This window comes from Pan troglodytes, chromosome 12, assembly GCF_028858775.2.
Source record: "Pan troglodytes isolate AG18354 chromosome 12, NHGRI_mPanTro3-v2.0_pri, whole genome shotgun sequence".
In the NCBI taxonomy this organism is placed as follows: domain Eukaryota; kingdom Metazoa; phylum Chordata; class Mammalia; order Primates; family Hominidae; genus Pan; species Pan troglodytes.
The window spans coordinates 68,205,141-68,232,182 of record NC_072410.2 but is presented as its reverse complement, the minus strand read 5'-3'; the positions used below and the strand labels follow the sequence as shown (position 1 = coordinate 68,232,182).

Sequence of the window (27,042 nt, the reverse complement as noted above, 5' to 3'; positions counted from 1 at the left end):
AGGCTATGCTGCCCAGCAGAGTAAGAAGCTGAAGAGAAACTGAACTCTTCCTGACCTGGTAGAGCTGCTAAACCAACCCTGGTAATGTGAGCCTTTCTTATCTAAGGCAGTAGAGCTTCAGTTGATGTTACTTTCAATCAAATCCAACCTAACTGATACAGAAGGTGAGATCTGATCAACAAGTGGCCAATAACCTTGAGAAGGGCGTAGGCAAGTCTCAGATCTACAACTTAAAGAAGTTGTCCATTTAAATGAGGCAGTTTGATTTTCAAGAAAATCATAAAATACAGGACAAGTCCTACATACCCTTAATTACCAGCTAGATAATACAACAAGAAAAAATATCTGATTTATAGTCACACACACCATATCACAAATTTCCAAACTTAATTTTTAATTATTATTATTATTTGAGATGGAGTCTCACTCTGTCATTCCAGGCTGGAGTGCAGTTGTGTGATCTCGGCTCACTGCAACCTCTGCCTCCCAGGTTTGAGTGATTCTCCTGCCTCAGCCTCCCGAGTAGCTGGGATTACAGGCACATGCCACGTGCCCAGTTAATTTTTGTGTTTTTGGTAGAAACAGGTTTCACCATGTTGGCCAGACTAGTCTCGAACTCCTCACCTCAGGCGATCCGCCCACCTCGACCTCTCAAAGTGCTGGGATTCCGGGTGTGAGCCACCATGCCTGGCCAGATTTCCAAACTTAAAATGGCTAGGAACTATGTGATGTGACTTTTAAAAAGAAAACCTTCAAAACTTTGTTAGAACATTTAAAAGATGATCCAAGTAAGTGGAGAAATAGAGCCAATTCCAAGATAAAAAGACTTAATAACACTTAAATGTCTATATGACCAATAGAATTAAATTTGAATTAAATTGAATTTATAGATTTAATACTATTCTGATCTAAAGCCTAGTAAGTATTTTTTTTAATGGAGTTTTGCTCTTATCTCCCAAGCTGGAGTGCAATGGCATGATCTAGGCTCACTGCAACCTCCACCTCCTGGGTTCAAGCAATTCTCCTGCCTCAGCCAGTAGCTGGGATTACAGGCATGTGCCACCAGGCCCAGCTAATTTTTGTATTTTTAGTAGAGATGGAGTTTCGCCATGTTGGCCAAGCTGGTCTTGAACTCCTGACCTCAAGTGATCTGCCAGCCTTGGCCTCCCAAAGTGCTGGGATTACAGGCGTGAGCCACTGTGCCCAGCCTAAAACCTAATAAGTATTTTTAATTTCACAAAATTATCCTAAAATGTATGTATGAAAATAATAAGAATACCATCAACAGGGAGTATAAAAAAGACACAGAAAAGTTTCTACCAATATCAGCCATTAAAACTTGCTATATAATAAAAAAAGAATTAAAATAATGCACTAACTAGATCATAGATTAATGGAACCAAATGAAGAGACTAAAAAGGCCTAATAATTTACAGTAGCATTTTTGTGAAATAAAGTTTAACTATAAATAATTAAATATATATACACACTTAAAATATATCTATCAAAAATAGCTTTTGAAAACAGCAGGAGGGAAGGAAAGTGTGTACAGACACGCCTAGTTGTCTGACTAAATGGCCTTTCCCAAACGCCTTCTCTCCTGCTGTTTTTGCTATAGAAAGAGAAATATGAAATACTTTCCCAGCCACCATTGCGCTAGGTGTGACCTTATGACACAGTTCTGACTAATAAGACATAAGAGGCCTGGGCACGGTGGCTCATGCCTGTAATCCCAGCACTTTGGGAGGCCAAGACAGGTGGATCACCTGAGGTCAGGAGTTCGAGACCAGCCTGGCCAACATGGTGAAACCCCGTCTCCACTAAAAATACAAAAAAAAAATTATCTGGGTGCGGTGGTACGTGCCTGTAATCCCAACTACTCGGGAGACTGAGGCAGGAGAATTAGTTCAACCTGGGAGTCGGAGGTTACGGTGAGCTGAGATCTCGCCACTGCACTCTAGCCTGGGCGACAGAGTAAGACTCTGTCTCAAAAAAAAAATAAATAAATAAAAATAAAGACATAAGAGAAAGTCTGCTGGTAGGTTTGGAAGAAAATGTTTGTTTTCCTGATTAAAAGAACTGACGTGGCTCTTACTGCCCTTCCTTCCTGCTTTGAATATAGAGGCTCAGCAGCTATCTTGGAATCATGAGGAGGTAGCATGAGAGAAGGGCCCAGAGAATTCCAGTCTCCAGCACCCACATCACAGAGACACCAAAATGCTGCCAACCCTACCAACTGCGACTTCCTATAAAGTGAGAAGAAAAAGCCCCTTTTTGTTTAAGCCACTGTTAGTTGGATTTTGTTACTTGCTATCAAATAATATAACTGATACAAGTTTTATTTGATAAGAGGTTTTGGAATTTGTGATAGCAATTTTAAAAGTAACTAAGTACTTAATATACTCTAGGTGGATTGAGTTAACTTTTTATGTTGAAAAAAAAGAAGAGAACATTGAATAAAATATTTAGCACATCTGTGAGGAAGAACTTTTTCTTGAAATTTTATAAGGAATTGTAAAGAAAGAGATAGGTACACACCTGTATACATTTTAAACTTCTGTACAATGTAAAAAAGCAAAAACAGAAGAAAACAAAATATAAAATATGAAAGATATATATCAAATACGATAGACTATAGGATCATAAATAAAATATACAAGGAGCTTATTCAAATGTATTAGCTGTATTTCATCATTCTGATAAATGGGCAAAGACTATGAACAAGCAATTCCCCCAAGGAGAAACAGAAACAGTAAATAAACACCTGAGAAAATGTTCAGCCCTAGTAGTAATCAAAGAAATGCAAATTAAAGCAACCTTGAAATATCATTTGACACCTACTAAATTAGCATTTTGAAAAATGATGGGTTGGCAAGGTGACAGCGCTATTGGCGCACTCATCCATTTCAGGTGGCACTACAAATTAGTACCACTTTTGAGAAAGCAATATGGCAAGCATGGAGAAACATCCATGCCCTTTGGCCCAACAATTCCAGTTCTTGCAATTGGCACTAAGGATAATAATTCAACCGAAGCAAAGGGACAGACTCCACACTGTTCTTCAGAGCCTCAGCAATTCAATTAAATCCAATTAACACATATTTTACACCTTCCTTCTGCCAAGCAAAGGCAACAGGGAATCAGAAATTAATAAGACACTGTGTCTGACCTCAGGGGGCTCACAGTCTGGCAAAGGAGCCAGGTGGGTAAATACATTACAAAACAGTGCTGTAAGTCCAGCAGTGGAAACATAGATGAGGTCAGAAGAGCTTGATTTTCATGATGAGGTGGGTGAGGTAGGTAAGCAGAGAGCTGGCAGAGTTGAGAAAAGATTATGAAGGAGACCATGTAAAACTATGGGGAAAAAGGCACCAAGAATTAAAATAGCAAACAATTTAACTATATATTCACAGTAGTGTGGGAATATAAATTCCAGAGAAGGTTTGTGAAAAACCAAGATTTGCGGCAGAGTGAAAACAGAGCTCTATTGCCCTTGTTTGACACATATAACAGCAAAAAAAGAAACATTCCTAAATGACCAACTTGGAGATATCTCTTTGTGAATTGTGGTACACAGTGGACCATAATTCCACTACAAGAATGAAAATTATGAAAATATATGACACTTAAAAATGTTTATGAAATGCAGGCAGGATACCTGGGGGAGAGCAGCTGGTCCTGACAGCGCTTAGCATTGCTCCAAAATTCACCATTCCTTCTTTGTTATCATCACATTTCTTTTATTTAAATGTAATTAACACACTATAAAATTCACACATTGAAAGCACACAAGTCAGTGGTTTTAATATATTCACGAAGTTGTGAAACTATCACTTCCATCTAATTCCAGAATATTTTCATCAACCCAAAAAGAAATCCATTACCAGTCATTCCCCATTCCTTCCAGCCTTTGACAACTACCAACCTACCTCTTGTCTCTAGAGAACTGCCTCTTCTTCCCCTTCTCTGCCCTAATCCCTGCTGTCCTCCTGAGCCTGAGTAAGCAGGGGCCATGCCCTCTCTAATGCCCTGGCCCCGCATAGGGACACTAGCCCTCCCCAGAGTGCAACAGACGGAAGGCCAGTAAACACCACTCTATTAAAAGTTCAGACATACAAATGGGAATTCAACACTGTCATGCAAAACTAAGGAATCTGCCTTACAGAACACGTAGCTCACTCTGTGAGACCCAACCCTTCTAATTTAGTCCCTCCCTTCCTGAGGTGAGTACCACCTTAGCACCCACTTCCAGCTTCCCTCCCTGACATTTAGAGCCAAGACCACAGGACCGGTGGAACCGGTGTGAGGAGAGAGTGGGGCAGGGCCAGGAAGCACCTCTTCCTCTGCTAATGCACGCAAAGGAAGTCTGGTGCTGCCTTTAATTTTTCCACTAAGGAACTTGGAGGAGGCATTGTGTGGTGGCTGGGTCTCTGGCTGCTTTCACCAAGCTTATTATCTGTTTTCCTCACCAGCCTTATCTCCTGCAGGACGCTGTTTTGTTCTTTTTCCAGGGACATTAAGCGTAAGTGTAAAAGCTGTGGTTCTCTGTGGAAATGACCACAGATTATTTTCCTTGCAATTTGTATAGGCCTCCTTTTCCTGACCAGCTAGGGAGGACACTGCACATTTGATGGTGACATTTGACCTTTTTGTTTTATGTGCCATGGTGCATTCTCTCTGGTAGCCTCAGAAGTTACAAGACCTTACCTCACTCTTCAGGAACAAACTACAGCAATGATTCATCTCTCTATATTTCCCAGCCTCCTGATAAACTGCTAAGTGAAGATGGGGAGGAGCCATCACGTCGCGTTGATAGAATAGACACAGAGGGGACTTGGTGATGTGTTAGGAGGAGCACTGACCAGAAGTCAGGGTATCTGGGTTTGAGTTTAACCTCCTTGGTTCTCAGTCCTCTCATGGATGAAGTGAGAGTTGGAATAGAAAGAGGTCACAGCAGGTCCTTCCAGATTTCATTCCATAGTTTCTCTACATTAGTAAGGTGAAAATAAGGTCTCACTATTTAGGAGATTCTGGTCTCAGGATCCTTGAGGGAAGAGAAAGAAAAGGGAGGGAAAGGGAAAGGGACAAGAGGAGATGAGAAAGCACAGAAGGGAAGGAAGGGGAGAAGAGTTGGGGGCACAGGAAGAGAAGTGGGGATCCAAGGAGGGAGGGGAGGGAAATGGAGGGGATAAGAGGAGAAAAAAAGATGGGAAGGAGATGGGAGAGGAGGGGAATAGAGGAAAGGAAACAGAAGTAGGAGGGGCCAGGAGGAGAGACGAATGGCAAATTAGTAAGACTTCTTTAGAAAGAAGATGGGAAGTTCACAGGTTCTACAGACTGGGGAAAAAATTATAAATAAATAAATAAATAACAAAGAAAGAAGATGGGAAGAACAGAACTAACATTTCTTTTTTTTTCTTCTTTTTTTTTCTTTTGAGACAGGGTCTTTCTCTGTCACCCAGGCTGAACTGCAGTGGCATGATCACAGCTCACAGCCTCCCAGGCCCGAGCAATCCTCCTGCCTCATCCTCCAGAGTAGCTGGGACAACAGGTATGTGCCACCATGCCTGGCTAATTTTTTATTTCTTTAAATTTTTGATAGAGATCTTGTTATGTTGCCCAGCCTAGAACTAACATTTCTGATGTCCTACTAGATGTCAATTCTCAAAATACTTTGAAGGTAGATAACAATATTATTCTTTTACCAACAAGGAAATGATTCCCCTTCCCTGCTTCTGAATGAACATTATGTTCTCCCTCAAGTGATTTTGGTGCAGTTGGGCAGGTTTTAAGATAAGCTGGGCTAAGTGATTTGCTCCAAGTATTAACATTAGTTAATCATGATGCTGAAATTCAGCCTCAGGCCTGTCTAGCCCGGAGACCTGTGTTCTTTTCACTCTACTAAGCTGAGAAAAGAAAACACAAAGAAAAGCGAGGAAGGGTTTCATAGTGGATACCTCTCCATGCATTTAATCAAAAATAGGCCAAGAAACTCTCTTAATGAAATCCACCCTCCAAAAAAAAAAAAGAGAGAAAAGTAGTCTGAGTTAAGTAAAACCAATTCAGCTCAAGGGAACAGAGTCGAGATAGTCTCATAGGCATTTCCAGGACAGCTGACCTTTTCCATAATGAACACTGCTCCCTCCACAATGATGCAGCAGTAACTCTCACTGCCTTACTCTTTAGTAGTGATCTAGATTTAACAAGAGCGCCTTGCAACTTATAGTATATTCGCAGTCTTTAAAGTACTTTCACATTCTTGATTCCTTTTCACCTCTAATAATAATAATAATAATAGTATTAATAATTTAGGAACTGAAACAAAGATTTTAGAGTCAGACCTCAGTTTAATCACCACTCTTGCCACTTAGCTCTGCGACCTTAGGCTGGTTAAGAAGAGCCTCAGTCTTCTCTCCTGTAAGATGGGGATAATAAAAATGCCTACCCCATAGGGTTGTAATGAGTATCCAAAGAGATAGAACATGTTAAGTGTTGCCCAGCACATAGTCGTGTTCAAGAAATGTTAACCACTATTATTTATATATATATAAAAAACACATATATGTCAGAAAAATTATCTGACATTTGAAAATAGGCAGAAAATATTACTGATTATTGGGTCTTCTTTCAGTGCAGTATTGAGCTTAATTTTCTACTGACTTTACACTCCATAGGTGCAGAGGTTAACTTAAAAATTTTTGTCTGGTAAAGATGCAAATAGTTTCTGTGCAATACAGCCAATAAGCACAAAGATTAGTCTACTGTCCTGTTGGACACCAACCAGTTTTAACTCATCAATCTTATAATATTTTTAAATTAAATTTTACACACACATAATCTCAAATGCTTTTTGAATCAGTTTTAACATCTTAACGTTCACCTCAATAAATACAATCTGTGACAGGTATTCATATTCTATTTTCCTGAGAGATATGATTTTACCCTTTTGAAAATTACACTTGATAACATGGAACCAACCTAAATGCCCATCAGTGATAGACTGGATAAAGAAAATGTGGTACATATACACCATGGAATACTATGCAGGCATAAGAAGGAATGAGATCATGTCCTTTGCAGGGACATGGATGAAGCTGGAAGCCATCATCCTCAGCAAACTAACACAGGAACAGGAAACGAAACACTATATGTTCTCACTCATAAGTGGGAGTTGAACATTGAGAACATATGGACACAGGGAGGGGAATAACACACACCAGGGCCTGTTGGGTGGGGGGTGAGGGGAGGGAACTTAGAGGTCCATAGGTGCAGCAAACCACCATGGCACACGTATGCCTACGTAACAAACCTGCATGTTCTGCACATGTATCCCTTTTTTTTTTTTAAAGAAATAAAGAAAAAAAATAAAGAAAAGAAAATTACACTTAACATTAGACAGCTAATATGGGTAGGCCTGCCCCATTTAGTAGAGGGACTGAAACACAAAGAGATTTTTGACTTGTCGACAGCTAGAAGCAGAATTCAGTAATTTCAAATTCTACCCCGATATCTTTGTTCTATCTTATGCCTCTGACCAAACAATATCCAAAAATACAATAACAACAATAAAGAATATAATCCTGAAGGATATAAGGCAGTACTCTTCTGGCAGGCTTGAACAGTTTCCAGGCTGTCTTCACAGCCATCATTCAAAGAGGAATGTGAGAAACATCATTTGAAGCTGATTTCCAAATGTTCTGCTTCTCTAAATGCATTTTTCAAACCCTTAGAGGAAAAGGGGGCCCTCTTTAAAAACAGCAATGATCTAAAAAACGGGTGAGGTAGGGAATCTGGTAGTTCACTAACCTGGTTAATAGGAAATCAAAACTATTCTATGTAAAATCAATTAAATCCATTAATACATTGATTAGGTAGATGGAAACTGAGTTACATCTACCTTAGAATTTAAGCAGACCAGGGTCTCTAAAAACTTGATATTCTCTTTTCTTGGCATGAGAGGAAAGTAAGGTTTCAGAATTGAAAGAGTAATTAAGAGGGAGCCCTGTGTCCAGGGACTGAACTCACTGTTATGCTCTGGATGGGACATATGCTCAGAGCCCAGTGGCCCAAGCTGTTGTAGAAGACGGCAGAAGCAGCCAGGAGAGCTCTGAGCCCACCACGCGCATGGAGGATGGAACCGGGGTTAGTTTAAAGTAAGCAGTGCCCGAATCATGTGACAGGAGCCACCTTTACACTTATAATCACTGCAGGCTTAGGAAAATCATAACATAAATGAAAGGTTTTTTGTATTGAAAAAGTTCCACCCACATTGTGCCTTGGCCCCTCATTTTAAAAATACTTTCATCTCTAAATTCCCCGGGTTTCCTCTGGCGTCTCCAGCTGCTCCTCTGCTGATTGCTCGTCCACGATTCCTCAATGTCTGAGTGTCTGATTCAGACATTTCTTGGCCCTGTCTTTTTCCCTACTATCTGGTTTAAATGTCATCCATATGCTGATGTTTCCTAAATTTTATCTGCAGCCTCAACCTCTTGCCTGAACTCAGAACTAATATATCCAGTTGCATATGTAAAATCTTCTCTTGAATGTCAAAGATCAACTTAAACTTAATATGTTCAAAACAGAATTTGTGATTTTGTTCCCTCCCTCCACACTCTTATCCCTGCAAAGGCCAAGTTCTACCTTAGGGCCTTTGCACAGTCTCTGGGCCTGGAACACTCTTCCACCAGTCATTTCATGGACAGCTCCCCTTGGTCATTCAGATCTCAGTTCAAACATCACTTCCTCCTTAGCTGTCCCTGGCCCCCATCGGAAGTGGCCCATTCCTTTCCCACGGCCACCACCAGTTATTCTGGTAATTATGCACATAAACTGGAAATTTCTCCATAACCTCATATTTATCACAATATGGAATTCTGTGGATTAGGTGTTTACTTATTTATTGTTAATCTCCCTGCCCTTCCCCCACAGCTCTACCCCCCAATGCATAGAAAATGAGCCTCGAGGGAACTGGGACTCATCTGTCTTAGTCATTGCTGTTTCTCCAACACACAGGCACTCAGCAGATTTTTACTGAGTGCATATTTGCATATGTGAATGCATCTCTGGGGGTCTGTTTTCCTACAAAACCTGAGGGTAATTATCACAGAAAGCATGCATGGTAACTGGGAAGGATGAACATACTAATTCCAGCATGACCTTGAATTTTTAAATTGATTTGGAGAATAGTAAATGCCATTGGGATGCCAAAGAGAGCAAGAGATGTTGGTGCAGGGGAAGGGTGTTGTAAACAAAGAGAGGAATGCAAACAATAATCCCTAAATGTCCAGAAAAATTTTGGGAGACTGATGAGGAAGAATCATTTTATGTTTATTTTGCCAAGGAAGGATATTATGGAGAAATTTTATCATCTACTGTCACATCACCATCATGTCATAAAATAAAGGACATTTAACTTCCAAAAAGTAGAAAAGATATGAACTTCGTTTTTCAAAAAAATTGAATAAACTGTGCTTTAGGAAAACTCCCTATATTGACTTATTTCTCTCATTGCAGCACAGTCCTTTGGAAACATTGTCCTAACACTGTCAGGAACCACTGACTTAAGTGACTGACTCTAGTCGAGGAGCAATCACTGGCAACTTTCCTAAGTCTTTGCTTCTCAATATGTCTATGGACAATTAAAGCTCTCTGATAAATATTCACTACTAGGGTATTGTAACGTTTAGACGACCTCAGAAACCTGGCATTGAGATGTTACTTAGAATTTTCTCCCTATCTCAACCAAGTATAAGGCCAGGCCTACAAATAAAAAGGTGTTTTAAGTGAATAAATGTGTTTGTGTGTGTGTGTGTGTGTGTGTGTGTGTGTGAAGTGTATGTGTATGATGCCTTAAGGAAGAAACTGACACATCAACAGAGTTTTAAAATGTTTAAAAGACCAGTAGTACCAACTGAAACTAATGGCCAAGACATCTAGTATCATGGTTACGTTACATAGAACACAATGTAGAATTTCCTTTCATTTTACTGTAAATTGCTTTAAAAATACGTATTTTTTAAAGTGTAAGATAAAAATGTATCCGGAACTTATTCCTTCTGGTGGGTTCTTGGTCTCGCTGACTTCAAGAATGAAGCCGCAGAGTCTTGCGGTGAGTGTTACAGCTGTTAAAGATGGTGCGTCCGGAGTTTGTTGCTTCAGATCTGTCCAGAGATTCTTCCTTCCTGTGGGTTCGCTGTGTGGGTGACTTCAGGAGTGAAGCCTCAGACCTTACCAGTGAGTGTTACAGTTCTTAAAGGTGGCGAGTCTGGAGTTGCTTATTCCTTCCAGTGGGTTCGTGGTCTCACTGACTTCAGTAAAGAAGCCACAGACCCTCGCGGTGAGTGTTACAGCTCATAAAAGTAGCGTAGACCCAAAGAGTGAGCAGCAGCAAGATTTACTGTGAAGAAGGAAAGAACAGGAGGTTGCTGCTGCTGGCTAGGGTGGCCAGCTTTTATTGCCTTATTTGGCCCCGCCCACATCCTGCTGATTGCTGCATTTTACAGAGGGCTGATTGGTCCATTTTACAGAGCACTGATTGGTGCATTTTTACAGAGTGCTGATTGGTGCATTTACAATCCTCTAGCTAGACTCAGAGTGCTGATTGGTGCGATTTTATAGAGTGCTGATTGGTGCATTTACAATCCTTTAGCTCGACACAGAAGTTGTTCAAGTCCCCAACAGACCCAGAAGCCCAGCTGGCTTCACCTCTCAAAAAGATACAAATGACAGAGACAATTGAAAAAAAATGTTTAATCTACTGGGGAAACTAAGAAACAAAACCAAAGGAGGCAGATGATATCAAGCATTATTCAAATTTACTGCTGAACCAATGTATTCAGGAATAACACCCACATGAAAGGAGAATATATATTGAAAATGGAAATGTGAATAATTTCCTTAGATGACTGACTTCATTTGCAAAGAGGAAAATCTGCTCCCAGAGAATATGCAAAATGCAAGCAACAGTGATGGTAAACAAAGTTTTAAAGGGAGAAGTTGATGAAGATTCTGGGCCATAGGGGCATTCACCAGACAGCATCTAAAAGAAGTAGAGGTGGCTGGGACCTGTGTCACAGCCCATTAGATGCCATTTTAAGAGATTAATAATTCAGGGCCTGGGTAGCACGGGGTGACTGCAGTCATACATATAAGCAAATAACAATGAGGACTAAGTGTTTGGTCTTTCCATTGACTTATTGGTTCCTGGATGGCAGTAAACAGGGTCTTCAGTGTCTGGCTCACTAGATAAACAAGAGTAATAAGAGGAATCATACTGGTCCCAATTTGGAACTCCAGCTCTGCAGAGGGCATCCACACCCACCTCAAGTCAAAAAGTAAGAAAACTCAATTAGCAGCTGTTCTCCCTCCGCCCCCTTCTGAGGAGGGAAGGGAGTGGAGTTTTCTCCCACACACTTTCTAAGCCATGGGGGAGTCTCCCGAGCTTCTGAACAGCAGTCAGGAAACAAGGCTGTTCAGGAAGCTGGTACTGTGAACCACAAGTCCTCTGAAGAGCTTCAGTGGAAAATAATACTAGTGGATAGATTTAAATTCCTCATACAACCAAAGTTGTTCTTTGTACTTCTAATAGATGTTATAATTTTTTACATAAATACTGTACAATGTCTGTGAGTTAAAATCAGATTCAAAACCTAATCTTCTGATGCAATAAGCAGTCAAATCTTTTCCTGGTTCTCAGGACAAGCGAAGGAAGTCAGTATGAAACTTCCCTTACCAGAGAATGTCTGCTCAACATGTTCTTCCTGGAAACACCTTGAAAATAAAATGGCTCCCAGACCCTCCAGTTTCCCTTGGTCGGGGAAGTCAGAGCCGATCATGGGCTTAAATCTTGTGTGTTATTGGGGATATATCACCTAGCTGAAGAAAATAGACCTAATGACCCTGATTTGTCTGAATTTTCATAAAGAGATTGCAAAGACTCCAGACATTTTTGCCTCAAGACTCAGCTGAACTCATATTAGTCTTGCATTTATAAGGAGAGCCTCTGCCAAGAGGTAAGGATAGCAGGAGAGAGGAGTTGGGAGACCTGGATTCAGTCATGCCTATACCAGGAGGCAGCCGCGTGTTGACTGTGATCATGCCATGTCACTTAACTTCTCTGAACTTTAATTTTCTTAGCTGGATAATTAGAATATATATGATCTTTATAGTCTTCTATAGATCCAAAAAAGTATGATTTGATGTGTATAACTAAGTCTGGGTGGCTGGACAGAAAGTTTGAATAGGTCAATTGCCCAACAAGACTGGTTATATCATTCAGTTGTTGAAATGACCAATATAACCAGGTTTTTTTTAAAAAAAAAAAACAAAAAACAAACCCTGGCTAGCTATTTTCAGCAACCTTAACTACTTACTGGCTTGACTATGAAGCAGTCCTTTTGATTGCTTAAAATTAAAAATAGTTAAAATAGCTTTTAAAAATAAGAATAACCACCCTTTGATCAATTGAACATTTCAACAACTGATCAATTGATCTCTGTCACCTAATCTGGTCTTATTTATGAGTGTCTTGAGACACGTATCCCACAGGGTTACTCTACAAACTCTCCTCCCTTAGTGTCTACAGCACAACTTTTTGCTGCCTCCTGGATAGTTTTTGTTGTTCTATTTACAACTCCTCTTTCTCTGTCCATTCCCTAAATATTTGTTCCTTGGCGTTCCCTCTAAGATGTTTTCCTCTCTTGCTGTATCTGCCCTCCTCGGATGATTTCACCCTCACCTACAATGGTGTGCTGGCAAATGTTTAACAAGCAGCGCTTCCAGGGTGAAGAAAAGCCCTGACTCGTAGTGTTTGCTGATTTCTGTGGTGTAAATACTCTCACTATGGCCAATATCAGGCTCCCAGACATTATGGATTTGGGAAGAGAGGCATATAACTGACGCTTAACAGCTGAATGAACTAGCTCTAGCACACCACTGCATCCCTGACTTCCAAGACCACCCACATGCTGATCCACCGACCTTTCTCTCTCTCTCTCCCTCACTGCAGACTCATATCCACTTGAATGTCACACTTCCACAACATCATCAAGGGTAAAATGGACACACGATCTTCCTGTAAACTTTTCCCTGCATTCCCTGTTTACCAAGGTAACTGTGGACAAGAGTGAGTGACCCAGCTTTTGGAAAATTTTGACTTCGTTTGAGCTATCTTAGACTATTTTGTGATTGCATCTTTTGAGCGATGGAACAAGACTACCTGCTGGTAAATAGGAATGGAGTTTTTTTCTGCAGAGAAATAGATGTTTCTGCTGTCAATCATCCTGTGAAGTGGTTTCTCTGGGACAAGGAATGGGAGGTGAGAAGCGATTTGAACTGGAGGAGAGAAAGATCTAGGGCCTAAGACCAGCTGAGTCTGAGTGACATGGAGAAGGCTAGAGTCATTCTACTGGCAGAGTAGCTACTGCTGTCCCATGAACGCAGTGAACAGTAATAGCAGGTATCTAATCGAGCAGCAACATGGAGGCTAAAAAGTCAAGGCAAAAAAAGGGGCCAATTTCTAGAGATGCCAAACTGAGACAGCACTTGTGGACCTGGTCAGTTTTTAGAGGGCACATCCTATTTCCAAGACTGGAGTGGTGATCCACAGGTGGTGGTTACCCTCAACCAGCTGATCCTGCAGGGTAAGAATCTCAGAAGTGTTTCAATATCAGCAGCAGCAACAGCAGCACCAGCAGCAGCAAGATGAGAAGGCTAGAGAAGAATAACCCAGTGGAACTTGTCTGCAGCTCAAATGAGAGGCATTCTAAGACACTCTCAGAAATAACTGATGGGACAGTGACAGTAGCTGATTTCTAGTAGTGCAGGCTCTACAGTATAATAATTTAGGTGTACCAAGGAAGAATATGTTATAGTCACAGGCTAGAGGGCCAGAGTATTCCCTTGCATTACATTTATTTCCATCTATATTAGGTCATCTACCCAGATGCCTAAACCCCAAAACTAAGAGTCATTTTGTCTTCTCTGATGTACCACATACAATCAGTCACAAAGGCCTGCCAGTTCTATCTCCTAACTTTTTCTTGAATCCATCAGAATGTAGGCATGAAGAGAAAAGATGCTCTCATACTTACAGTCATCCTCTCAGTTCAAGCCCTTGTCTTTTCTCACTTGGATTTCTCTGAGAGCTTCCCAACTAGTCTCCCTGACTTCCATCTTGCTCCCTCCAATCAGTCCATCAACTGCATTGCTGCAGAGGAATCTTCCAACAAAAACCTGTTCAAGTTACTCCTTTGTTAAAGTCCTTCAGGATAAAACCCAGACTCTTGGGGTGGCCTATTAGGTCCTTCATGGTCTGCCTATCACCTTCCTTTCTAGGCTTATCCCACACTCCCCTCCTGTGTCCAGTGCATAGAGTCCTCTAGATAGGGGAGGATGCATTGACCATTTTTCCTACCTTCTTTCCCATCCTCATGACGTGGTTTTAAATGCTCATGTCTTTCTCCCATTATACACTGTCTTCTGGTTTTCCTCTGACATCTCTGGTTGTTCCTTCTCATCATCTTCTTCCTCTGCTCATACTTTAAGTGTTGATTTTCCCCAGAGTTCTCTTCTCAGCCCTCTCTTCTGTCTTCCTGGAAAAGGTCAGTCGTTCCTGGGGCTTCTGTTTCTAACTCATGCTGAGTTTTCTTAAATCTTTGCCTCTAGATCAGACTGCTCTTCTCAACACCTCCACAGAATGCTCTTAGCTATCTTAAACTCCATATGTCTGAAGTTTATTAAACTCCTACCTCCAGATGCATTCTCCCTCCTATATCCTCTATCTCAGTTTATGTCTCTGTTTGAAAGTTGAAGCAAGTACCTATTGCTGCCTGACAAACCTCCCCTAATCAGTAGCTTAATACAACAGACATTTATTATTGCTCACAAGCCTATGCGTCAATGGGGCATTCCTGCTGACCGGAGCCAGATTCAGCTGATCTTGACTGGGCTTTCTCACATATCTGGAACCTCTGCTGGGACAACTGGGATGACTTGGTCCATATGGTCTCTTATCCTCCAACAGGCTAGCCTAGGTTTATTCACATGGCAGATGGACAGAGTTCCAAGAGAGAAAGTGGAACCCATTCAAGGCCTCTTGGGGCAGAGGATCCTAATTAAAATACCATATCATTTCCACTGCATCCTCTTGGCCAGAAGTCACAAAGCCAGCCCAGGTTCAAGGGATGGAGAAATATACACCACCTCTTAATGGAAGTAGATGCAAAGTCACATTTTAAGGAGTGTGGACAGAGAGAGGGGCGGAGAAATGTGATCCTTTTTGCAATCTGCCAGAGAAGTAATCCTAGATATCTCCACAATGATAATGTGGTGGTGATGGTGGTGATGGTGATGGTGGCAGCTAATGTTTACCAAGTACCTAGCACATATCCTGCACTGAATAATGTCAAGGGAAAGGTAGATTCTGCATTGTGTTTACAGTTATGTATGAAAATCACTTTTTATTTTCTTTATATTGGTTTCTGTTGAGGCCTCTCTTTTGGCTTACAGACAGCTATCTTATTACTCTGTCCTCATGTGGCCCTTCCTCTGTATGTGTGCAAAAAAAGAGTGATCTCTGGTGTCTCTTCCTCTTCTTACAAGAACACCAGTCCTAATGGATAAGAGCTCCACCCTTATGACCTCATTAACCTTAATTGCCTCTTTAAAGGCCCTCTCTCCAAATACAGTCACTTTTGGGATTAGGTCTTCATGACTGGGGCATGGGGTGGGGATACACACAATTCAGTCCGTAACAACTACACAAACACTAGAATGGCTAAAATGAATTTAAAAACAAACATCATATGTTGGAAACTGGAACAACTGGAATTCTCATACACTGATGTTGGGACTTTAGTCCAATCACTTTGTAAAAACTGTTGAGCTGAATCCAATAAGGCTGAATATATGCCTAGCCTTTGAGATTCTACTCGTAGATATTTTATCCAAAGGAAATGCAAACGTATACACACCAAAAGACATACACAAGAATATTCACCACAGCACGATTCATAATAGCCTTAAATAGGAGAGAATTCAAATGTTGATACATAATGGGAGGAATAAATAACTTACAGATATCCATACAACAGGATATCATACAACCATGAGACTGAACACACTATGGTTAAAGCTCACAAACATCATGCTGACTGACAGAAGCCAGACACAAAAGAGTACACACTTTAAACTTTCACTTAAATAATATTCAATAACAGGCAAAACAAATCCATGGTGTTAGAAATCAGGCCAGTGGTCAGCCTTGGAGAGGGAAGTGGTGGCTGGAAGGAAACAACAGGGGGCTTCCAGGATGCTGGGTGTGTTATGATCTGGCTTCTGGCTACACAGCTATGTTCAGCTCATGAAAATTTATCAAGCTGAATACTTATATGTGCATGTTTCTGCATATATTTTACACTTCAATAAAAAGTTTCCTTTAAAAATTTTTCTGAAAACTCCATATCATCCTAGAATAAAGTCCCAAAACTTCAGCAAGGCCTGAGGCTTTATGACCTGGCCCCAGGCCGACATTTCCAGTCCCATCCCTACTACTCCTGGCCTAACCTACAGCCAAAACAAGTCATCACCCATATCCACAGTCCATCGTGCTCTTTCATGCTTTCCACTTCATTTGCTTGGTTAACTCTGTTTTCAGCTTTAAAAGTCAACTCAGGCTTTATTCTCCATCAGGAAGTTTTCCCTCACCCCACCCAACCCGGGCTGAGTTACAAGTCCCTCCTATGTCCTCCCTTAACATTTTATGTGTACTTATTACCCTTAGTACATTGCACTATCATTTTTGGTTTATGAATCCATCTTTGCTGCTGGACTGTGAGTGTGATGAGGGCAAGAACTGTGTCCTTTGTCTCTGTATATGCAGCATCTAGTGCAGTGCCTAGGACACAGCAAATGCACAATGAACAACAGATGAATGAATAAGCGGATTAATGGACTTTAGTTTACAGTCTTGATTTTGGTACACAAAATTCTTCTTTAGTCATTCTAGCAAGAAAAAGTGGTTTTTTTTACATTGAAACTTCATCTGGCAGCACAGACTACACCATGCCCAAAATTTAGTTTGCAATGAGTGCTTTGTTCTTCATGAACATTAATATCAGAGAAACCAAATGCACATTTCTTAAAATAAGTAATAGCAATATTGCCCATTCCCTAAAGACTGTCCGACTGTACAAAATAATTGCATTCCTCTGGAACACGGGTGAAGCGTTAATGTTCTTGGTTGGCTGGAGAATCAACAAATTCCTCTAACATCTAGATTGGCGATGTTTCTTGGTGTATCTGCCAGAAATTCCTCAGATATCCTCGTCTGAGATTTATGGACTGAGAGGTTTATGATATTTCAGAGGGTAGAATCGGCTATTGTTTTACATATTAGCCAAGTCAAGTAAATGCAGTGAAAGCTGTGATTGGTCTCTGGGCCTAAAAAGTGAAATAGGCTGACAACAGCCATATTCCATGCAAGATCCAAACAGGCTTCAGCCAGGCAAAATGCAAAGTGGTGATCACAACTACTTCTCAGCAATGTTTATTCTTACTTCTGATTTTGGGCTTTCAGTACGGCTCCATAACAGAAAGCCAAAAAGGTTTTAATGGTAGGAGGTAGGATGATAAAGCTATTGCCACGATGATGATTCTTGGTAAATAAGGGTGCACTATGTGCCACAGAACAAGCACAGATATGAAACTTGACCTCAGAGTGCTTATCAACCAAAAAGTTAGGGCAAAGGTAAAACAGTAGCGCTATAACTTTTAAACATATGTATAATCTGAGTATTGAACTGGGTATACTAGGCCCACCTTCAGAGCCTTTGCTCACTCCCACCTCGCTGAGGACACTTCTCACTCACTCTACCCCAAGAACAGGCCGTGCAGGCTTATTTGTAAGGGCCCTGACTCCACCCAGCCTCTTGATCCACAGCTGATTGGACCAGACAGGGCACATGACTCAAGCTAAGCCAATCAGATTCTCTCCGTTTGGAATTGAGCCGCACATGGTCCTAAGAAGAGAACCTGCGGGGCTATCTGGGCAGCCATTTGGGGTGAAAGAGTGAAGCAGAGTAAAGTGGTCAGCAGGGAGAAAGTAGAGGCACAGGAAACCACCGTGGTGTAATAGCAGGGTGGCAGGAAGAGAGATCAGTTCCTGACAGCTTTCCTGTTTCTGATTCCAGTCCCTTTGGGGACATCTGATACGTTCTCTGGCCAACTCTGGCCTCCTTTTTATGTTTATGCTGGTGTGGGTGGTTTTCCGAGGTCCCAGGCCTAAGACACACATGTTCTGGTGTTCAGGCAGGAGGACTGTCTTCAATTCTTGGTGTCATGTTGGCGGAGGGGAGGGCTAGACTACGGGAGGCCTTGCACTGCAGCAACTGGCATCCACGGCCAGGGGCTGGCTGGAGTTTTAGCTCTAACGCTGGGGGTTTGGGAGCTGTTGGTTAGTGGGGGTGTTAATTTGGTTCTTTAAAAAAGGAAGCATGACACTGTGAGTGATGACATTTGAACGTCAACAATACAACATTAAGCCTGTGGAAAGTTTTAATTATGATAGCTTACACAGGAAATTGCATTTATCTATGGAAACTAAATTTAGAAGCCTGGACAGATTGACAGGATCCCCCTTAAGTCCATGTAAATAGCCCTTGCCGGGTGCTAGGAAGTAACAGCAGTAGCAGGGGCTGGCTAGTCAGGGCGCTCTTCAAAAGTCCTATCTTCCAGGTTAGGGGAGAATGAACAATTTCTGAAAGAACCCCATTTTCAAGGCTGTTCCTATTATCTCCCTGCTTTGTGTCCATAAACAAGGAAAGGGTGCGGTCATGACTTGGATTTGTTCTGAGCAGTGTTTGTGTATCCAAGGCCAGAGGCAGGACCCAGTGGGAAAGGGAAGTGTGGGAATGAGTGAGAGGAAATATCTTGGGCTCCTTTGCCTCCTCACCCTCCAATCATTCCCCCACAAGGGAACCCCCTTAGGGTTCCCTCCTTCCCACGGTGTTCCCTCTACCCACTTCAAATCTCAGTGACATGAAAACTGGGGGCATCAGAGGCAAGGGAGTGACAGGAACAGTGGTTTTGTATAGCAAGAACATTGGAGTTGGCCAGAGGTGGGTAAAGCCGTGGCACTATCACCAGCACCACTCTCTGACCCAGACAAGAGGGTCCTCTGCCCTGGGCTATGACCTCTAAAGGGCCCTTGCCCTCCTCAAGGCTCACTCCACCTCGTGAAGTGAAGAGTTCACCAGAGCCCATATATACCCCTCAAGACCGTGTTCCAGGTCCTGAGACTCCAGAATTCCCTGTACAAGCGGCCCTGCGCCTGTTTCCAGGGCCTGTAAGAGCCTCTTCCAGGGTCTGTCCTCTCAAGGATGTGTATGCCCTAGAGTTCAGGGTGCCCTAGGGATAACTGTTTGCAGACAGGATGAAGAATGGGTGGACGGCACACACTGGAGTATCTGTATTTGAATTTCAAAGGTGGGAAGAGAAGGGCACCAGGCCAGGGGCTACGGTCTGATTCTCCATGGTATACTGCCTCTTTCTGGCTCAGACCAAGGAGTCTGAACATTCTAAATTTGAATCTGGGCTTCCTGGTTGTTATGAAGGTTTATTTGTCAAAGTAGGAGGAGAGAACATGTCTAACTGTTAGCCTGATATATTAGTTTTGCATATTTATTCAAATGGAATATGAACAAATATTCCATTTATTCATGGAATATTTGGGGAGCTTGGAGCAAGAGTACAAATAGGCTTTAACATTTGGGGAGCTTGGGGCAAGAGTACAAATAGAGGCTATTTGTAGCCCCAAGCTCCCCAAATGGTAGAGGCCGGCCATGCCATCACTTCAACAGTTTGACTTTAGTTAAGTACTTTAGGCCTCTGATACTCGGTTTCCTCATCTGCAAAATAAGGACACTAACAGTAATAGTTATTGTGAGAAATTAAAGTGTAATAAGTTGTAATTATTGTTGTGTGCCCTTGGGTAAGTTACTTAATCTCCCTAGTGCCTCAGTTTTCTCATCCGTCAAATGGAAGGGTAGTAGTATACCTGTCTCTAAGGATTGTTATCAATTAATGTATGTAAGAGCCTTTGAACAGTGTCTGGCACATAGTAAATGCTATGGAAATGTTCCTTGTTGTTGTTATTGTCCGATATCTATGGACGCTACTACCACCTGGCTGACTGGACTAAAGGAAACAGCATATGTAGCATGTAGGTCACAGCGAGGCACACCTCTGCCACATTTCTGAGCTTATTTGAGATTTGTCTCATACTCCAGACTCATCCTGTGATTACCAAACCCGTACCAGACTTCTTAGGAAGGATAGAGTCTGTTCCTGCTTCCAACTGTGACTGTGTCTTTAGCCAAGTGTAATCTGATGAATACAAACTAAGAGTTCTGTCCTGGGTTAACCCTCATTCTTTTCTGTAAAAGGCTTTCAGATCCACTCAGAAAGGTGCAAAACAAATCTTACATCTCTGGGCAGAGACATGGTGGTGGCAGAGAGCAAGGAATGGGGGAGGGATGTTGGCCCATCTCATGAGAGCCACTGATTGCCACTCCTCACTGTGGAAGAGCTTCTGCAGCCCTGCGCATTGGCAGGCTCTCAGGGCTGGGTTGGGTTTAGGAATTAACTTGAAGTGTTAATTTTGTAAATATCTAGACAGGGTTGATCCTCCACAAGAGGAGAGTTGATCACACAGAAAGACCTAAAAGCCTTAGAGAGCTACAAAAGTGTTTCCCAACTGCAAGCCCCATTTATTTCTACTACACGACACGACCTCTGTGGATCAGCAGCTGTTTCCTTTGCTCAGCAACTGAACAGCCCATTCCCTGTTTGTTTCAACTTTGCAGGGGATCACCAATGGGGAGCTGAGGTACTAAAGCTCTCCATGGGAATGAAAGTTAAGAAGGGCACCAGGGAGGCCATTGGCACACAGGTGAGCATCAAGCCCCCTGACCCCCACCTTCCATAGCATCCTCTTCTCAAGGACCCATTGCAGGCAGGTTCTCCCTGTGTCCCCGTGCCCTATGGACACATTTTATTTTAGGAATATTCTCCTCCTTATTCACATTAGGGCACCAGTAAGAGGAGCATACAGTATTATATCTCTCTCAAATATTTTTATTTAAAAAATGCTGAAGAAAGCCCTAAGCCAAAGAAAATTAGAATCTACCTGTGCGATTTCAGACGACAGTCAGAAGTTGGAGAGGATTTTTGTCAGGGTGTGGTCCTAAGGAATGACAGGCCCTTTACAAAGTCCCTCTCATCTCAGAATCCATTTATTCAACCTAAATGTTTTCTTCCAATGCTTTCATGTGTGATGTTAGGGATCTGCGTGTTCATAGGCTTCACTGCAGTTTGGGGCCGGCTACACAGCCATTCCCTGGGGCCCATGACCAGTGACTACTAAATCCCTGTGCCATGGTTTCCATCGAAGTTTTTGCTTCGGAGTTCTCTTTTCCTCGTGGCCAAAGCTTCAAGGCCTGTGCACAGTCATAAAATGGTGCCCTGACCACCTTTCACTTGCATTTTGTGGTTTTGACCACATATGTGCCTTTATATACCATAGGAATGGGATTATTTTTACATGTAGAAAAATGCTAGAGTGAGGAAAAGCAGCGCCACAGTGTTGCCAATGAGGGTACACCTGCTTTGACTGGCTTGAGCTGTGCCTTTGTTTTTAAGGTCATATTTGATGCAGGACATAAATACATAAGTTGGTTTGTATGCTTTACTGAACAAGCCCAGAAATAAGTTATCAACATCCTTGTGACATTTTTTTCTTTATTTCTTTTTTTTTTTTTCTGAGACAAGGTCTCCGTCTGTAACCCGGGCTGGAGTGCAGTGGCGCGAACACGGCTCACTGCAGACTCGACCTCCTGGGATGGGATCTCATCATGTTGCCCAGCCTGGTCTCCAATTCCTGGACTCCTCCCACTTTGGCCTCCCAAAGTGCTGGGATTATAGATGTAAGCCACCTCACCCACCCATGACATTGCTTAAAGAAAGTAGTTGTTATGTGTGACTGGTAACCATTTTTTCAAGAGTTAAACATCTGAGCTATCTAAATTCCACTGCAAAGTATGAAAAGCAAATTAAGTAATCATGACACAATCACTCAAATCAGAAGAATGAGGAGTGCAGTAGGTTTTTTTTTTTTTTTAAACGGGTGTGGGTAGGGAAACATCAAACCTGATGGTCAAAATTCAGTCAAAATCTCCAGCCATTGAACGTTTTTTAGGAGATCAGCGATACCGCATAGAGATGATTGGTTGGGATGATTATCCTTGTGGTACAATCGAATTAACATGTATTTGGTTGCCGACTGTTTGCTGGGTAGGACAGAGTGAGTATGGAAGTCTGGGGTGTGGGGAGGGCATTCTAAGTATGTGCTCTGGGTGTGTCCATGAAGCAGAACTGTTTTTCTCAACTTTCTGTTCATGAAGCCTGGTTAGTTGGACAGCTGCTGAGGGGTTGAACCAAAGGGTATGACAGTCAATATGTTTCATCTATGAGACCTAATTTCAATGAATGTTTCAGTGGTATAAGAAGCCATATTCTATGCCAGCTCTCCTCTGCTCAGAAGAAAGCAGAGATATTGTTAGTTTATTTCCCATGAAGGAAAAGTTTTGATTCCACCTTGAATGTGCTTTTGTTTGTTTGTGGAGCCGTTTCCTGTTTTCTCTTATCAAAATATTTCAGCTGTAGCTTAACAAATTGAGAGGGTATAGGAGCTTCTGTCCCAACCAAGTCAGATGAGCATGCTTAATCACAGCTTTGAAGCAGATCCACTATTTTAGCGAATAGAACGCTTTTTTAAAAAAGGGAAAAATATTTTTATTCCATTGAGTATCTTTGATTGGAAAAAAATGCACATGGAATGAATAGCAAGGAAGAAGCAAAGTTAATATAGCTCTATTATGTAACAACCAAAACAGTTGCCATGTAACATTTCTATGTTTCCTTTTATAAATAACATACATGGTGTTTTTTCTTTGAATATGCATTTATACCTAAGTCCAGCAGCAGCCAAGCCTTAAAGCCCTAAGGCAGGTCATTGATTTTGGCCCTTTTAAAGAGATTTTACATATCTCTGCTCAGTGCCATTATGTGTTGATTTCATAGTTTAACGGTTACAGAGTGTGTCTATTTCTCTAATTCCCGTTTAGTGTCTGTGTGCATATATTTCTCTATTTCCTATTTCTTCGCTATGTTGGGGGCTTAGGGTGGATAGTTTACTTTTACCCTCACGGACCACCTGTACATGTGAAATCAAATTCTGAGAAAATATATTCTAGCTCCTCCAAAGCTACATATGAAAATGTTTTATTATTGGAAACTGAATATATTCCAGTTTTCTAGCAAATATAGCTTTGGGGGCTTGAAAGTTGAGGTCTTTTTTCCTCCTGTTTCTTTCTACAGAGCAGTCAATAGTATTGAACAAGAAAAAGCTGCATGACTTTTAGACCAGAGGAGTGAGGACAGCACTTAGAGGAGGTAAGAGAGTTCATCACGTGTTCTACATTGAGCTGACAGCAATGTACCTAGTGCATCCAATTAACTAATCTTTAATTTTTGTACCAGGCACACAGCCAACACGTCCAGTTAACCAGGATAAATGATTTAAAAGAACTTTGTAAAAATGCTGAACATAATTTGCTATCACCAAATATAGGAATCTCTGAAGCCAGCTGTCTTGCTCATATGAAATGCAATGACAAGATCCAAATTGTGAGAAAAGGAATCCAACTTGGTTGGAACAGGAAAGAAACAAAAACAAAGAACCTCTGGCCCAGAGTCATTTCTGTTTGGAAAAATTTCTGAAGATTAAACTTAGGCCCTGAGTGCACCTAACAGTGCAATCTGCAGGCTGCCAACGCGTAGCCGTGGAACTAAATCCAGCAGCTCAAGGTGAGAGAAAATTAAGTGGATAGAGTCTACCTCCTTAAGATACTCTTCTTATCAGAGCTTCCTGAGACCTTCCAGAGTGATGAGTTCCAAATTACGTACAGCCATAGGAAAATAAATATTTGGCCAGCTGTAGACATTGGATTTACTTATCTGTAGCCTATTTCTAGCTTCAGAACAATTTCTACTTCTACCTTATAATCCACCACAGCCCAGGAGTTTAAGGATCTTTTATTAAAGTATCTTCACGTAGTTTATTTTTTGAAACAAAAATTACCACTAAGAAAATATTTTTTAAAAATACTCTCCAATTATACATAGTGTACATGTGTATGTGTATAAATACATAACATATATTTTACTTTCACACAGAGGTTAAAATCAAGTCAGTGCCCTGGTCTACTCCCTATGTGGAAAGTTCAGAGGGAAGGGTCTGAACATGGCTTTTTCCTAAGTTTGTTATATTCCTTGGAACATGTTTCACAGGATGTTACTTAGGGCTCCAATTTACTGGACAAAACAATCATTACACATACAGAAAAGAAATTACTAATTTCTTTAATATAAAAATGTATCTTACAAATCAATAAGAAAAGATAACTCTATAGGAAAATAAGCAAAGGAAATATCCAGGCAGTTCAGGAAGAGGAACAAAAAGCAGGAAATCAACAGGTGAAAACATACTCCACCTTGCTTGTAGTTTAAAAATTCAAATTCAAATGATGATGAGACAGAAATTTTCACTTCCAGTTGGTACAGATTTTTTCTTTTTTTTTTAAGACAGAGTCTCCCTCAGTCACCCAGGCTGGAGCGCAGCAGCCTAGGATCTTGGCTTACTGCAACCTCCATCTCCCAGGTTCAAGCAATTCTCCTGCCTCAGCCTCCTGAGTAGCTGCGACTATAGGCACCCCCCACCATGCCCAGCTAATTTTTGTATATTTTCAGTAGCGATGGGGTTTCACCATGTTGGCCAGGGTGGTCTCGAGCTCCTGACTTCAGGTGATCCATCCACCTGGGCGTCCCAAAGTGCTGGGATTACCAGTGTGAGCCACCGCACTCAGCCAGATTTTTAAAAGAGGTAAAACCAGGATAAGATATGAGAAAACAGTCGTTTCATACATTGTTCATAAGTGTATAAATTGATATAATGTTTTGTGTTGGCAATGTTGCAATACTTATTAAAATTGAACCCCACATTTTACTTCTACTATAGAAGTAATTATAGTAGTAACCTATAGAAAACATTCCCCTAAGTACACAGAGACAAATGTACATGAATGATGTACATAGTTCCTAACAGCTAAACACTGGAAATAAACCTATGAAAAGAATTTGGTAGATCTATATGTACTTACACAGAAAGGGTTCCAAGATACAGCAACATGTAAAAAGAGCAAGTTATAAAAATGATTTAGAAAATGATTCAATTTTTGTTATATGCAGAGGAAAAAAAATCTAGTGTCATATAGACTAAAATATAAATACTAGCTATTTCTGGGGGTTGGCATTTTGGAGTACCTTCCATTTCTATCTCATGTTATTTCTGTAATATTTGATCATATACTAAGGGTAAAATAAAAACAATTTAAAAAATAACAGTATGAACATCACTTACGTAGCTTTCTTGCCAACCCCCAGAAATAGCTAGATTAGATTCAGGATCATGTTAAATCTGAAGCTAAACATGAGGAAACAACAATCAGATAAATCCAGATTGTGTGAGATGCTGCAAGATAACTAACCTGGACTCCTAAAATGTGTCAATGTCATGAAAAATGAAAAGAGTCATGGAGACTGTTCTAGATTACAAACAACTAAAGAGACCTGACAATGAAACACAATATGTGATATCTGACTGGATTCTAAATTTAGACACACATGAAAAAACATTATAAAGGACCTTCATGGAACACAACTGCATGGGTGACTCTACATGACAGAATAGTATTTCTAGGATCATATTTTGGGAAATGCTGGGATAGAAAATGTCCCTTTAACTGAAGCTTATTGTGACCCTTCATGCTAGATGTTCCTATTTTTTTTTTCTTATTTAATCCTGGTAATTTACAGAAGAAGATGATGATTTTCTATCAAACTTACACTCTAATTATTACTCTGATTGTTGAGAGATGCCAATATATTCATTTCTAGAATATCTTACCTGGTTTATAGATTTTTCAATTAGTGCTTAGATACCAACTGTAATTTATTATCAAGTTGGGGAATTTCTGAGCTGTAGGGGATCTTAGAGGAATTGTGGGATCAACCCTTATCATTTTACAGATGAGCAAAGGAACTCCGATGGGCTATGTGACTTACACATATTTAATTAGGAGAACCGGCTTTGGAAACCTAGCCTCCAAATTCAGTACTCTTACCATAAAACTATTATGATTTACTTACCCTTGCTGAATGCCAGCAGTGGACAAGGCATCATAACGGCCTGCCCTAAGACACCCTTCTGCCGGAAAGAGGCTCAACACTTGAGGAGGAATTGCATGACAATCTTCAGGGAGCAAGAGTATCCAACTCCCCGCACTTCTAATCATGCAGGCAGTCTGCCGAGTCCACGTTGCACCAAGGCATGCCCTTTGCCTGACTTGTTTGTTACATAAGAAAGCACTAGGAGTTCGAGCCAATACTCTTTTTTCTTTAAAAACAAAAAAAATACAAAAGACAAAGCAAACTGACTGCTTATGGAAGATGGATCACAAAAGAGTCCTAAGTCCTTTCCTTATCCTCCTAATAAACGTTTCCCTGACAACATATTCCCAGTAGGCCTCAATCCATCTGGTAGAATGATGGGGGAGATTAAATCATTTGTTCTTTATAAAGTGTGTGTAACACTTTCTCAACTACACTAAGACTCCAGATTTATACAACCCTCATTTTATATCTCCCTCTGAGAATAACCTCCTGATTTACAGGATTTAAAGAAGTCAAAAGCCCTTCTCCCTAAAACAATTTTCTTCACTGGCTTATACCCATTCTTTTTTTAGATGGAGTCTCTCTCTGTTGCCCAGGCTGGAGTGCAGTGGTGTGATCTCAGCTCACTGCAACTTCTGCCTCCCAGGCTCAAGCAATTCTCCCTAATTTTTGTATTTTTAGTAAAGACCGGATTTC

General features: G+C 41.1%; 1 long non-coding RNA gene across 1 annotated transcript; it reads left to right on the top strand.

Moving 5' to 3' along the window:
* The first annotated feature begins 4,287 nt into the window (after positions 1-4,287).
* On the top strand, positions 4,288-26,555 carry LOC107971631 (uncharacterized). Its single transcript, XR_010149139.1, has 5 exons — positions 4,288-4,999; positions 5,443-20,947; positions 21,826-21,980; positions 23,434-23,508; positions 23,596-26,555. It is a non-coding gene; the product is annotated as an uncharacterized LOC107971631 (long non-coding RNA).
* The last annotated feature ends 487 nt before the right edge of the window (positions 26,556-27,042 follow it).